Genomic DNA, 16,466 nt, shown 5'->3' with positions numbered 1-16,466 from the left:
TTATTTTTTAGTCTATTTTCTCACTATTAGTGCAGATAGGATAATTTCTATTGTTCCAACTTTTAGTTCACTGATTCTTTCCTCTATCCCCTCTATTCTGCTGTTGGGACCATCACTTGAGTTTTATATTTTGGTTATTTTATATTTTTAGTTCTAAAATTTACATTTTGTTCTCTATATTTTCTTTTCTCTTTTAAAATAAATTTATTTATTTATTTATTTATTTATTTTTGGCTGTGTTGGGTCTTGGTTGCTGCATGCGGGCATTCTCTAGTTGTGGAGAGTGGGGTCTACTCTTTGTTGTGGTGCACAGGTTTCTCATTGCAGTGGCTTCTCTTGCTGTGGAGCATGGGCTCTAGGTCCGTGGGCTTCAGTAGTTGCAGTGCGCAGGCTCAGTAGTTGTGGCTCATGGGCTCTAGAGCACAGGCTCAGTAGTTGTGGCGCACAGGCTTAGTTGCTCCGCGGCATGTGGGATCTTCCCAGACCAGGGCTCGAACCCGTGTCCCCTGCATTGGCAGGTGGATCCTCAACCACTGTGCCACTGGGGAAGCTCTATATTTTCTACGTCTCTTCTGAGCTTTTTAATTTTTTCCCCAAATCTCTATTGGGGGAAAATCTCCTTCCCCCCAAATCTCTAATTACCCAGTGAAGCATGATTGTGATGACTGCTTAAAATACTTGTCAGATAATTCTAACATCTGTGCCATCTTGGTGTTACTACCTATTAATTGTCTTTTCTCATTCAGTTACAGGTCTTCCTGTTTCCTGGTATGGCAAGTAATTTTCTATTGAAATTTGGACATTTTGGCTATTATATTGTGAAACTCTGAAACTTTTTTAAACCTGTTTTAGCCAGCCCTTATTGACACTGATCTGGCAGGAGAAGAGGGGTGCCAACTCATTATTTCCAAGTGGGGGTAGAAGTATATGTTTCCTACTTAACTTCTGTTGACACCCAAGGGAGGGATCTTCACTTTTGCTGGGCAGGGGTGGGATTTCTATCTCCCCACTAGGCCTCCACTGATAACTCCCTGGATGGGAAGAGTAGGGGTGCCTTGCTACTGCTCCCCATCTTACCTTTACCACTGCCTCTCCTCTAGGCTTCCTCTAACACCACCCCATTGGGAAGGAGAGGGACACCTTATTACTGCTGAGAGTGTGTGGAAGTTCAGGCTTTCCAAGTGATCCTCACTAATGGGGACCTCATTACCACTGAGCAGGGACGAAATCCCAACTTCCTACATGGTCTTCTTTGGTGCCAACAGAGAGGAGGTTTTGGGGCAGCACCTTACGGCCTTATAAGAAGTCTAGGCTTCTCACTCAGCCTTTGCTGGCAGAGGTAGGGGAGGGGCTACAGTTTTTTCTGTGCTGTTTGACTCTAGTAGAGTGGTAATTGACTAAAAGTTTTCTGTCTTGCTAGGCTTTCCTGGTCCTTGGGCTAATGAAAGCAGGCTTCAGTTTGTGCTTTCTTTTTGTCTACACTTATTTATGTTTCTGGGTTGCCAGCTTCTTCATCTCCAAGTCTGAGATATATGAAGCAAAAGAAAAATCAAGGAATTCACCATTGTGTTGTTCCTCAGCTCCTAAGGTCCCTAGCTAGTCTACATTCTTCTCTCCACCTCCAAGAATCTTCCTATGTTTGTTTTATATGTGCTTTCCAGGAATTTTAGTTGTAATTAGTGTAGGGAATAAGGGGAAATCTATTTATTCCATCTTCCAAGAAGCAGAAGTCACGTGTTATTTTTTTAAAATAAAAGTAATTTATTCGCATAGTTTAAAAAGTTAAGGGACTTCTGACAAAAATCCTCAGTCCGTTCCCCCTTCCTTATGCACTCCTGGGTTTCGCATTTTGGAAGCAAACATTTTCAGCTCTTTTTTCTGTTATTTACTTCCATGTTTCTAGACAATATGCTCACTCTGCTACTTACTGACTTAAAAAATTTAATAACTAATGATTTTTTTGTGGTGGTAGATAATGATTTAGCTTTCTCGTATATTTTACATCATTTTCGTCATCCTTTCAATATAGTTATGTCACTATTTTTTAAACTTTATTTATTTATTTTTGGCTGCGTTGGATCTTCATTGCTGCGCACGGGTTTTCTCTAGTTGCTGCGAGTGGGAGCTACTCTTCATTGCGGTGCTTGGGCTTCTCTTTACGGTGGCTTCTCTTGTTCCAGAGCATGGGCTCTAGGCGCACGGGCTTCAGTACTTGTGGCACGTGGGCTCAGTAGATGTGGCTTACAGGTTCCAGAGCGCAGGCTCAGTAGTTGTGGCACACGGGCTTTGTTGCTCTGTGGCATGTGGGGTCTTCCCAGACCAGGGCTCGAACCTGTGTCCCCTGCATTGGCAGGTGGATTCTTAACCACTGTGCCACCAGGGAAGCCCCTATGTCACTATATTTTATCAAATGGTATTAGTGATTATATCATTACAATAATGCAAATAGTATTTAATTTTTTCCAAGTTGCTCCATCAAATATACTTCCCACCTGTTCTTTTCTCCTCTCTCAAACATTCCATCATATTAACCCATCTCTCATAAGACCCCCTTTACTGAAGATTTCCCTCCTTTAAGATCCTTTGCTCTCTTCCTCCTATGTGGACTGGTTACTCCCTTAGCTGCTGTACAGGTCTCATGATGCAATTTTCTTTTTCATTTTCCTGGATTGTATCCACCAACCTACCTAATTTTACACGTACCTACTTACCTATTGAAATTAAGCAAATTTAGCAGAATGCTAGCAGTTGTTGAATCTAGGTGAATGGTTCATGGGAATTCCTTCTACCTGTATTTCCTCTAGTCTGTAAGTTGAATATTTTCAAAACAAAATGTTTTGAGGAAAAGAGTCCCATGCCATTTTGATTCTTATTCCTTTGGATGTAAGTCCCCCTACCCCTCCTATGTGAATCTTTCGTGAGTTTCATTTTAGAAAACTTTCTTTTCCCAGATGTTCTGAAGTTTCAATGCTGTGCCCTGATTTAGGGCCTATTAACACTCATTATGTTGGACTTTTGTGAGTACTTTTAATCTGAGACTCATATTTTTTCAGGCCTGGAAAATTCTCCTATGGTATTCATTTGATAATTTCCTCTCCTTCACTTTCTCTTCTTTCTATTTCAGGACCCAGGATTAATTTAGTTGGATATTAGATTTCCTGAATTGATTCTATAAGACACTAATATTTTGTATTTTCTAACTCCTTGTCATTTTTGTTCTACCTTTTGGAAATTTTCTGTTATTTTGTTTTCTCACCTTCTATTGAGTGTTTGTATCATGAAAGGATGTGGAATTTTGTCATATGTTTTGTCTGCATCTGTTGAGAGGATTGTAAGATTTTAATCTTTCATTCTATTAATGTGATGTATCACATTTATTGATTTGTGTATGTTGAGCCATTTTTGTATGCCGGGAATAAATCTTACTTGATCATTGTGCATGATTCTTTTAATGTGCCATTGAATTTGGTTTGCTAATATTTTGTTGAGAATTTTTGCATGTATATTCATCAGGAACATTAGCCTGTAGTATTCTTTTCTCATAGCGTTCTTATCTGGTTTTGGTATTAGGGTACTGCTGGCCTCATGTAATATGTTTGAAGGTGTTCCCTCCTCTTCAAAATTTTTTTAAAATTTTATTTATTTTTGGCTGCATTGCGTCTTCATTGCTGCATGTGGGCTTTCTCTAGTTGCGGCGAGTGGGGGCTACTCTTCGTTGTGGCGCACAGGCTTCTCATTGAGGTGGCTTCTCTTGTTGCAGAGCACAGGCTCTAGGCACACGGGCTTCAGTAGTTGTGGCACACGGGCTCAGTAGCTGTGGCTCGTGTGCTCTAGAGCGCAGGCTGAGTAGTTGTGGCACACAGGCTTAGTCGCTCTGTGGCATGTGGGATCTTCCCAGACCAGGGCTCAAACCTGTGTCCCTTGCATTGGCAGGCAGATTCTTAACCACTGAGCCACCAGGGAAGTCCATCTCTTCAAATTTTTGGAAGAGTTTGAGAAGGATGATCATTAATTCTCCTTTAGAGGTTTGGTAGAATTCACTAGTGAAACCATTTGGTTCTGAGCTTTTCTTTATTGGGAGGTTTTTGATTACTGTTTCAGTCTTTTTAGTCATTATTGGCATGTTCAGAATTTCTATTTCTTTATGATTCAATCTTGGTAGGTTGTATATTTCTAGGAATTTATCCATTTCTTTTGGATTGTTCAATTTATTGGTGTCTAATTGTTCATAGTAATCTCTTATGATCCTTATGTATTTCTGTAGTATCAGTTGTAATGTCTTCTCTTTCATTTCTGATTTTATTTATTTGAGTCCTCTCTTTTTCTTGGTTAGTCTAGCTAAGAGGTTGTTAATTTTGTTTATATTTTCAATGAATCAAGTCTAAGTTTTCATAATCTTTTCTATTGTTTTCTTTTCAATTTCCTTTATTTTTGCTCTAATCTTTATTATTTCCTTCCTTCTGCTAACTTTGGACTTTGTCCTTTTCCTAGTTCCTTGAAGTGTAATGCTAGGTTGTTTATTTGAGATCTTTCTTTTTTCTTAATGTAGGCATTTTTAGCTATAAACTTCCCTCTTAGAAATGCTTTCGCTGCATCCCATAAGTTTTGGTAGGAATTTTTTAAAGGAGAGGTAAACATAACTTTATAATTATAATTTTATATTTTTCTTTAAAAGAAAAGCTGCTACTCATAAAAATAATCAACAGTTTTGTACTCTGACTGTGGTGATGATCACTTAAATCTGCAATGTGATAAAATTTTATAGAACTATATGCAAAAAAAGTACATACAAAAACTGGTGAACTTTGATGAAAGTCTCTACCTCAGTTAATAGTATTTTAGTAATGTTAATTTCCTGGTTTTGACAGCATATTATGGTTTTATAAGATATTAAAATTGGTAAAGACTGGTTGAAGGGTACCCAGGAACTCTACTATTTGTGCAACTTCTTGTGAGTCTTAAACTATTTGAAAATAAGATTATTGAAAAAGTCCATTCAAGAGGCAAAACAATTAAAAAAGAAAGTAAAGAACTCCTCAAATCTCACCATCAAGAGACAATTACTGTTAAAATTTTGGTGCGTATTCTTTCTTATATCACTTTATTTATTGAGCACTTCTTGTATGCCAGGAGTTCTTCTAAGAACCTTAAGTGTATTATCTCATCAGTCCCTCACAACAGCTCTCAGTGGTCAACACCATTATCATCCCAATTTACAAATGAAGAAACCAAAACTTAGAGAGATAACTTACATAAGGCCATATAGCTAGTAAGTTTCAAAGCTGAGATGTAAGCTGAGGTCTCTCTGATGTCTAAACTCAAGTATTTTGTCTTTCACTAAATTAATTCTTCTAACAACCCCACCTTGATCAAGCTTAGCTTTTCTTTTTTAAGTGCTGAAATATGAGCTTCCAGAATGTTGAATTTATTGTTCAAGATAGCTACCTCAATGGTTCCCATCAGGATGACTCTATACCAGCAAAACTATGTACTCAATCTTAGTCTCTATTCTAATAACTTCTGAATGCTCCACATTTATTTTATTTTCTTCTGAGATTTAGTTTGATTTCCCAAATTCTTCCTGTGTCTTTTTTTGCTACAGAGGAGATGCCAAGAACTTTCACCACTTATAGAATTTTGCTACAAGCATATTTCCCTTTGGCTTTTATATTTATAACTTTTCACTTTGTCTGACTCCAGCTTCTCTGGCCTTCTGTGCATATTGCCAGGATGATTTCATCTGAAAAACATGTAACTAGCTACATAGAAACCATCCAATTTCATCTTTACATTCTGCTTCTCTCACACATGACATCATTTTCCATAAGAGAGGTGTAGCAGACCACATATAATGGTAGCTTTTCCTTGCTCCACTATTACATCAATTTCTTCCCTTACCCACCCATTGCTATGTCCTATCTTCTTCAATTTTATCGATACATCTGGCATTTCATTTCTCTGCAAGAGTTTGAGAAGAAAATCATATACCAAAGCCTTTTCTTGATCCAGACACATTTCACAGCCTTTGACATTTAAAGAATTCCAGAGAAATCCAAGTACTTGTCAGTCAAATATTGCCTATCCTGGGCTTCCCTGGTGGTGCAGTGGTTGAGAGTCCGCCTGCCGATGCAGGGGACACGGGTTCGTGCCCCGGTCCGGGAAGATCCCACATGCCGCGGAGCGGCTGGACCCGTGAGCCATGGCCGCTGAGCCTGCGCGTCCGGAGCCTGTGCTCCGCAACGGGAGAGGCCACAACGGTGAGAGGCCCGCATACCGTAAAAAAAAAAAAAATATTGCTTATCCTTTATTGATGTTTCTAGCACTTTGAGGGGTATGCATTCTGCCAATTTTAGCATCTTCTGCAGCTAGATTCCTTATGTCACCTTGATGACCATTTCCCCTTCCTCTCATTGCCACTGGAAACAGTAGCCTTCAAAGCTTTGCTGAAGCTTCTATCCTTCAAAGGCATGTTGAACTCAGCAGTGAGGCCGGCAGGGCTGGGAGCATTTCTCTTTTTCAACAACAGGATCCTACTGCTCACTTCTGGAGCGGTCATGTCAGTTCTTCTACCAGCTGTCTCTTTCTCCTTTGATTGGTGCCTCAACATAAGACCACGGTCCCTCCCTTCTCTCTGCTCCAAAAATAATTCTGAAGAGAACTCTATGATCCAAATTTCTCTTTTTGCACTGTCAATCTGTCCAATTTGTCCACTAAGGCCACCACCAGCCAATATTCTTCTTTCTTACTCACCCGTTCTCAAGTGTTCATAGGTCCCAACTTCAGTTTAGCTTTAGCTTTTTCTTTTTCACTTATCTCCTTGACTCTGTATACAAACTATTCTTTTGTTCTTTGATTTTTGCTATTTTGCTTTTGTTCTTTCCCTCTTTGCTCCCCATTATGCGCATCTGCATTTTGGAATTTGTGTTTGACTCTGTAAAGCCATTGGCTTGGCTCTTTCCCTTGGGGACTTTCCTTGAAATATTATTTTTCAGGTCTCTCCTGTCACATCCTAAAAGTGGCATAAAGCTTCTGAGAATTTATTCTGAAAAAAACGTAACGCATGTGCATGAAATATATAGACATACGAGGTTTGCAGCACGATACTGTTGACATTGTGAAAAACTAGGTACAACCAAAATTTCTATCAGAAAGTGATTAAATAAATTTGGGTACAGCCTTATAATGAACCACTAAAAGTGCATTTGAAATAACAATGTAGAGCTATATTTATTAACATTGAAAGCTTGTACAAAATTTTTCACAGGCAGGTTACAAAGTGTCAATATATTATGATTATATATTATATATATAGTATATTTGTTAAACACTGCTGAGTCCAGTCAGGCAGATTTCATCGTGAATATTGACTCCATCATTTATTAGCTGTCTGACTGGGAAAATTATTAACTTCCCCATGTCTTGATTTGCACATTTGTAAAATGAGGATGATAATAGCACCTACCTCATAGGATTTATGTGAGGATTAAATGATGTAATTCACGTTAAGTGCTCAGGACAGTGACTGGCCATTATTTCCAGTACAGCTGACTCTTGAACAATGCAGGTTTGAACTGTTCAGGTTCACCATACAAGGATTTTTTTCAATAGCAAATACTACAGTACGACATGATTTGATCCGTGGTTGGTTGAATCTGCAGATGTGGAACTGGGGTTACAGAGGGCTGACTCTAAGTTATACGTGAATTTTTGACTGCATGAAGGGTCAGCACCTCTAACCCCTGAGCTGGTCAAGGGGAAACTGTATTTGAAAGTTAAATTAAAACGTATCTGAAAGTGCATTGAAGAGCAGAAAGTGAGAGGTGATTGATAAATATTGAAATGTATTATGGCTTTGTACTGATAATTTTGAGTTTGGGAGAAAGGTCTCCTAAATTCTGAGATGTTCCATCCCCATGATATGCCACATAAGACTGGGAGGACTTCCCTCGTAATAAGGGAGTAGAGCAAGGGCATTGCTACCCACAGGAAGTTACAGGAGTTTTCTCAAAACTCAGAGTGTTACATCTCTCATTTTTGACAAAATTATGGCTTGAGTAGTTTCTTTTGTGCCATCTCTCAGATGCCTTCCCTTTTTTGCAGTGTCCAATCAGAAACTAGGGCCTTCAGTATCATCACAGGACGAAGTGAGTTGTGGTGGGGATTTCTGACAATTTGTGTCACACAAGTTGGCAGGTGGGATAAAGAACTTTGTATAAGGGAAACTTCGGGCTGTGGGTGAGGGAGACATAATCAACTTCAACTATTCTGACATTTGAAGATGTTATCATAGCTAAAGAGGTTTGTCACAAGAGGTCTTCATGGAGCCCTCAGGCCATCTTGAGCAGGCAGCCGGTTCCCATGAGTGGAAGGACGGCACTTTGTTTCCTCAGCATTCTTGATTTGGCCGAGTTCTCTTCTTACTCAATTTTCTAGACTTTAGTTGTTCCTAGACTTTATAGTTACAGTTTCTAGACTTTAACTATTCTGACATATTCATTTTTAGGGAACAAATTATTTTATTAAAAAACAATGCTTTTGTCTAACCATCTGTAATTAGAAGTTCCCAAAGGAATAAGGAATGCCCAGTTAGTGCTCAGAGTTGTATGGTGGGTATTTGCCAATTTTCTGAATATTTGTTAAGAATATATGTCAGGGAAAGATCAATTGAAGGTACATACACTAACACAGTGAAAATTTTGTGTTACGTATGAGTAAAGCTTTATTCTTCATTTATTCAATAAGCATTGTAATATCCTACAATGTAGGAGGCACAGTGTTAGACACAATGAGCTCTATGTCTCCATATAGTCTGGTAGGGGATATGAGATGTGTATAGGATGTGATCAGAATCACAGAGCCAAGGAAACTAGTTGTTCTAGGAGTTTCAGCGGAGAGAGTGATTTATTCTGATTGAAGGATTCATAGAGGAGATAGCATTTGAATATCTTGAAGGACAAGATGGAGAGGCAGTCCCAGGAGAGGAAATGGCATGAGCAAAGGGTAGAGATAACAAGGTTTTTTTTCAGGAAACTATGCATAGTACATATGGATATGAGGGACCAAATGACTAGAAAGGTTGAATCGTAGACTGTCTGGCCCTGAAGAGGCATTTGAGATAATTTAATGTCATTTTATAGGTAAGGAAACAGGTACATTTTTCAAAGTAATCAAGCTGATTTGTAGTAGTTTGGGGTTTGATTATACAGAGCTTCAGATACTGGGTAAAAGATATTTCAGTTCATTTGATAGGCAATGAAGAACACTGGGGGTTTTTGATCAGCAGAGTGACAACAGCAGATATAATGATAATAGCTCACAGGTATTGCACATTTCCTGTGCACCAAGCCTGGGGCTAATTTATATGCGGTACTTCATTTACTGTACTCTGTGCGATAGATACCATTATTAGCCACATTTGAAGAATGAATGAAATAAGGCTCTTTGAGATTAGATGACTTCCCCAAGTTCACAGAGCTCATAAATAGTATAGCTGAGATTTGAAGCCAGTAGTCTGGCTCCAAAGTCCAAGCCCTGAATGACTACACTAAACTACCACCAACGTGATGTACTAGGAAGTGGTAGTAGGCCAGAGGATGAACTGGAATAAGAGAAAGAATAGATCAGTTAGGGGAAAGGAAGATCAGTTAGGAGACCATTGTAATAATCCAGGTAAGAGGTAACTAGGACCAAATCACGGGTGGGAGTTATTTGAATAGAAGAGAGGGGGAGACCCAAGAACTGTTTTAAAAGAAGACCTGATAGATTGGTTGCAGTGATGAGGAGAAGGAATAAAAGGGATTAGGAAGCTCAATGAGTCAAGAGTATGAGATGATCTCCAAAGAAAGGGAATGCCAGTTTAAAAACCGTCAATACAAAAGTAATACCTAGAAAAAGAAAAATAACAGCCTTGCCTTGATCAGTTATGATCAAGTCAAGCTTAAAATATTCAGTTCTGGGCTTCCCTGGTGGCGCAGTGTTTGAGAGTCCGCCTGCCGATGCAGGGGACACGGGTTCGTGCCCCGGTCTGGGAAGATCCCACATGCCGCGGAGCGGCTGGGCCTGTGAGCCATGGCCGCTGAGCCTGCGCGTCCGGAGCCTGTGCTCTGCAATGGGAGAGGCCACAACAGTGAGAGGCCCGCGTACCACAAAAAAAAAAAAAAAAAAAAAAAAAAAATTCAGTTCTGAGACTTGAAGAGTGAGATTGACAAGCCAAAGCATGTTCAGTAAAAGATGACTGGGATGGTGAAGGGACTTGATGGCTAACAACCATAGGAATAGGGCCTGATTAGCTTCGAGAAGAGAAGGCCCAGAAGTGGTCATGATAACTGTCCTCAGACATCACAAAGGCTGTGATGTGGAAGGAAGAACAGATTCCTTCTTCTTATGTTTTTCTTTTGGTAAGGTATCATGAAGCAGAACCAGGGCCAATGGGTAGGAGGAACAAGGAGAGGGATTTTTGGCACAGTATAAGGAAGAAATATATAGAAATGGGAACCGTGCCAATATGGAAAGGCAGAGTGCAAGATGTTGGTGGAATGAATGCCTTGGGAAATAGTGATTAGCCTGGCCCTGGCTCTGTAATGGTCCAAGAATTACTGAATGGCAACTTATTGAGGGTGCTGTAAAGGAGATCCAAGTAATAGATGGGTAGCTGGACTAGATGAATTTTAAGAGTCACTACAACACTGAGGTCCTTTGGAATTGTGGTTGGAGAAAGTCTGAGAGCTTAAAACTGTAGGGGCACTTGGTTCTCAAGTATGATGAAATTAAAGCTTTCAGTAGAATTGAGGACCAGTTGCCTTCGGAAAGGCAGTACATCTAGTATGTGTGGTTCTAAAATTGAAGAGAGACAACTAGGAAGATGCTTTCCAGTGACTGGAGGGCATACCCAGAAAAGAAGGCGCCACTGTGGGCTCAGTCTCCACTGTTGGTGAGTCATTTCTAGGGGATGGTAAAGTGTTGAATCTTTTGGATTTTTTTGAGGGGATTTCTCAGTGGCTGCTCGTAGAAACCAGGAGGCTGAAACTATTCAGTCACTCATGCAGCAAAAGGTAGAAAGAGGTGCAACTATATCCACTTGGCACAAAACCATGTTACTTCCAACAGCATGCAGATTCAGGACTAGAGCAGGTGGCCTGGAAATAACACTTTCCTGCCTTTTCCCCATCCCTCCTCAGGCTGCGTGTGTCAGCTCTTCACCTTTGAATCAGGGGAGTGTTTGACACTTATTTTTTTTTGCCTCAGGTCCTACCCTTAAGTTGATTGTTCCCTTCCTCTGACCTCAAAAAATGGTCAGAACCATGAAGAAATTCTTTCCAGGAGCAATCTGCTGCTTTGTTTATGGACCTCTCTGGAGCAAAGATAATAAATAGGTTTAATCTTTTGGGCCAATTCTGATTGAATGGTAGTGGCTGCATAACGCACTGTGGTGAGAGGTCATTTGAGGTCTCATCTGAACACAGCAGGAAAGAAAGCCATGACCGATTCATGGTGCGTAGGTCTGGCGTGGGAGATGGACTTCATGCATGCCTCAAAATGTACTACCCTTGGGGTGGAGGAGAAAGTTGTATATTTCTGCCCCAAACTATTATTATCTGCACCGTACTAGGCTAAGAGGTTAGAACACACAACTACTGATCCCTAACCCTCATGTCTTTTCTGACCATCAGCATCAAATATAAGTTGAGCATTGATTCTAGCCACAGCACTGTCTCCTAACTGTAGGTAAAGATGAGTCCTGGCCCTGGTCACAGATTGAGCCCCAATCTGGCCACAGATGGCACCCTAACGCCAGGCAGGTATGACCCAATGATCATTATCAAAAGGGTTAAGACAAACCCATTCTCAGCACTGGAGACACAGTTCAAGGCCTGTGCTTTACAGTAGCTGTGCCTTTTGTTTGTGAAGGACAGTGCATTATTGATATAGCAATATGCCTGTCAGTGTTTCTTCTTCAATTATCTAGCTGCAGAGAACACAAATGCTTTATTGCTGTGGTAGACAGTCTTTTCCTGAAAAAGAAAAAAAAAAAGAAAAAGGAAAGAAAGAAATGAAACTCAAGTGAAAGAAGTAATTTCCTGTGACTGTGAAAACATAAGGCAAATGCCTGAACATGATTTTAAATGGATCTGTGAATGTGGCTGATGGAAGGAAGCTTTCTTGGAAAGGACGTCTACAGTGAACACTGCTGGGTACAGAGCACATTAGGGGGCAAGGAAGCCAGGAATCATGTGTTGGAAATCAGTTGCTATTAAATGAATACACTTCATACAGCTACCAAATCCGGTCTGGATAAATGGTTTTTTAGAATAATAATTTTTAAAAAAAAATCATGTAGTGACTTGATAAGGTAGTAATAAAGCTGTCAGAGTCTCTGCTTTGACTGAAGCTGAAGTGTAATAGGGGATTTTTAAAAATATCTAAATCTTTTCAGGATGTGGAGGGCAGAAGCTCAGGAGTTAGAACTCCATCTGAATCCCTGCACTGGGTGGGGTGGGGAGGTGGGAGCTTTGGAATGTGTGAGAGCAGCTCTGTCCAATAGAACTTTCTGCAATGTTGCAAATATGCTGTATCTGCACTGCCCAGTACGGTAGCCAGTGGCCACCTATGGCAGTTGGGCACTTGACATGTGGATAGTGTTACAGATGATTTAAATTTTTAATTTTTAAAATTGTAATTAATTAAAAATTACATAGCCACAGGTGGCTAGAGGCTACCGTATTGCACAGCGGAGCACTCGAATTTAGGTCAGTATCCGGATTCAAGAGTAGCAAGAGCCTAAGGAAAAGACAGAACCAGCGGCAAATCCATATGTCTGTGTGCAGTTTATATCTCTGTTGAGAAGAGGCCTTTGTTAGCTGTAGATAGGCGCTGCACCTTGATTTTAGATGAGGGCCTGCCAGTCTTGGTGGAGCATGTCTCCCTGTGGTCAGTCTGAGAATATGGAAAGTTCAAGTACATTACTTTTTACTAATGGGCATTATGACTTTAATGGAAGTAATCTATCTTGTTTGGAGCAGAGAAATGAATAGTTCACAGAAGAAATGTAAATAAGGTTTTGATGAAAGAATTCAGTAATGTTTCTTCTCTGCTCTGGATATAATAATCTGAGTTCTATCTTTATGTGGGCCATTTATAATCCAGTCAAAGAAAAAAATAGCTATTTCGGTGTCATACTACGGGTGACTTGGACTACAGAATGAAACAAGAAAAAATGATATCCCATAAACGAAATTAATTTCTGTGGGTATAGTTTGGGTAATGAAGCGGATCTTAGACTTGATTGTCTTTCATTTATCCCACTGTCATTTAATGATTATAATTTTGAGGTGCAGCTCTTGAATTTGCGATTGTGGCCCTATGTGCTAAAAAACTTGAAGGAGTCTAGTGTATCAGGTGGATTGAGGATAATGGGGTATGGTAAAAGACAGTGCTGGGGCATGATCGTGAAGGGCTTTGAAGCCATTTTGAAATATTTAGACTTTGTCTTAGGAGCAGTGGGAGTGACATGAGATTTTGAGAAAGCTTAGGCGCTGCAGTGTGAGGAAAGATTTGGAGACCAGGGAAGATGAAACCTTGAGCAGTTAGTAGTTTAGTGCTATGGTTAAGGTGAAAAGTGACAATGAGAACCTAAGGTGAAGGGGGCAGGCAGTAGAGATGGAAGGAAGCAGACAGATTCTAGAAACAGTTGAGGTAGCATCACTCGAGCTTGGTGAGTGATTCGACTGTATTCCCCTTGGGTAGCCTCTGCTTTTCCTGGGACAAGATTCAGTGCTCTGTCAGTCATCCCCTGCAAAATAAATCCGCTTCCCAAAACACTGATGGGGAATGAGCATTTTGCTGAACATGTCACGGGGGCATGGACGATCTGGTTACATTGCACACCACAGGGTGACACTGAACCTAAAAGTCTCTCATTGGACAGCTCTCTCCCAAAGTCTCTTTCCTATCTGAGTCCCTCCTGGTCAGCCCCTCTTCCTTCCTCTCCAGATCCTGTCTCCTCGACTCCTCTGGTCTCCTGCCTCCTCCTAGAGTCTATTTCATGTCTATCCTCTTTCTTACAGAGAGCACTTTAACTTTTTTCTGGGTTTCTTTAATTCGCAGCCTCATATGGCATCCCACACTTCCATCTTGCTTGGGAATCATCATCTGTAGAAGGCAGGGGACATGATAAATAACAAGCAGTATTACTGGTATTTTTCTTTTGCCTCAGGTTCCAGTATGGCTAGATACTGCCCTGTTACTGATCCTGTCTTTATTTAAAATTTTGAGATTTTGTTCAGCATGTATTTTTACATTATTTTTGACTTAAAAACATCTTGCACTAAAATATTATTTATCTTAATCCTGAATCTTCTGCTGCCCCTTACCTTTTGTGTCCAAGGGGAGTACCTCACTTGCTCCGGTCTTTGATAACTTGTAGGAATTTTAGAAATAAACTTTTTGTGCTTTATATGAGGATAACTTTCCTGAAATAGAGGTTTTCTTGGGCCACTCAGTCTGACGTTTTGCATATGCACGCTTCTTTCTATCCACCAGAATTATAGTGCAATGGAAGAATTCATTTTTACTCATTGGACAAACATTCTTTGAGCTCCTATTGTATACCAGGCACTGTGATGATCTGGGCTTACAGTGGTGAACAAGATCTTTTCAGTGGATGAGACAGAGAGGAAGCAAATAAATATGCAAAAAACCATTCTTTTTTAACCAATAGATACTAAGCACTTACTATGCTAAGTGTTAGGGATATATGGCTTCTGGCCCTATGGAGCTGACATTCTTACAGGGGAAGAAAGTCACAGTTTTGATAGGTGGCAAGAAAAAGGCCCTGGGGGGAAAGGACAAAGAGAGGGTTGTGTTTAATAGGTGGTGGAGGAGGAAAAGTCAGGAATTGACTTTGATCCAGAACACATGAGATAAGTAACTGGTCATACACGTCAGGGTATGGTTAAAGAGGTAAATACATGAAACAGTGTTAGAAGTGTCAGAAGCAGCGCTTCCCTGGTGGTGCAGTGGTTGGGAATCCGCCTGCCAATGCAGGGGACACGGATTCGAGCCCTGGTCTGGGAAGATCCCACATGCGGCGGAGCCGCTAAGCCCGTGCGCCACAACTGCTGAGCCCGTGAGCCATAACAACTGAAGCCCGCGTGCCGCAACTACTGAAGCCCACGTGCCTAGAGCCCGTGCTCCACAACAAGAGAAGCCACCACAATGAAAAGCCCACACACCACAACAAAGAGTAGCCCCCGCTCGCTGCAACCAGAGAAAAGCCTGCGCGCAGCAACAAAGACCCAACGCAGCCAAAAATAAAATAAAATAAATAAATTTATTTAAAAAAAGAAGTGTTAGAAGCAGCAGGATGGACCAGGGCAAGAGAGATCTAGCACTGGAGATTAACCAGCATGTTAGTGTTTAGTAATAGTAGCAGACTCCATAACAGATGCAGCTCCAGGTCCAGAAAAGCTAGCACAGGCAACGGGAAGCAGTTCAGGTAGGTGGCTGGCATCAGGGAGAACCATCAAGGGCACAATTGTCCTCGAAAGGAGGAGGCGAACAGCCCTGGACAGGTTAGAAGCAGAAAGAAAGCACAGATACAAGACGACGTTGGGTGAGCTGGAAGCCTGTCGACAACTGGGTTGGGTGGTTTTGAAATTGAAAGAAAAAGGAGGGAATGAAAGTTAGGGATCATTAGCATTTTCTGTCCCGCACGGTTGGAGCAGGGAAGAACAACCGCTGAAGCCCTGAAGTATTGTTCCTTCCATTTCCTCCTTGACGAGGAACATATTGGTCCCAGAGCCTGCGGATCACTCTGAGAATGGCTTCAGCTGCAGGAAGTGGTGCCCTGGGAGAGGAGAGGAACCAGGCAAGACACTAGATCTAGTAATGCGAGAGAATGGATACGGCCTTCTCTATGCTGTGCATGCCTAGAAACAGAACATTTTAAATAGCACGCTTTTGTTGTTGTTGATGATGAGGATGATAAGGTGATTTAAATGTAACATTACTTAGAGAAAAGCATCCAGAATACTGCTTTGCTTTTATCACTAGAAAAATGGTTTTCTTCCAACACTTAACTCAATTAATGTCTCACCTTCCCCAATATGCCAGAACCACAAATTCTGCAGGGCGTTAGTTATGCATTAAGTTCACCTTCTCATATTCATGATGGCTAAATCATTTTTGCTTTTATGTGGCTTTCTTACCGATATTTTGCCAAATTCACATATGCACAGAAAGAAAGTTGATATTTTCTCTCTGTTAGCGTGCGATGCTTTATTGCTGAACTCAGTGGTACCACATTGATTCAAAGGGAGAAGGGCCAATGAGACTGGAAATCAAACCCTTCAATTCCGAATTTCCACATTTATTGCATTTGAGGATGCCAAGGCATAATGATAAAGTATTCCAGCAGGGAGAACTCACGGTTTTAAGCCTATTTGCTGTAGCTGAATGTCGCTGCATGT

The sequence above is a fragment of the Grampus griseus genome, assembly GCF_964374135.1.
Source record: "Grampus griseus genome assembly, chromosome: X".
In the NCBI taxonomy this organism is placed as follows: domain Eukaryota; kingdom Metazoa; phylum Chordata; class Mammalia; order Artiodactyla; family Delphinidae; genus Grampus; species Grampus griseus.
Note: the sequence above shows the minus strand (reverse complement) of the source record.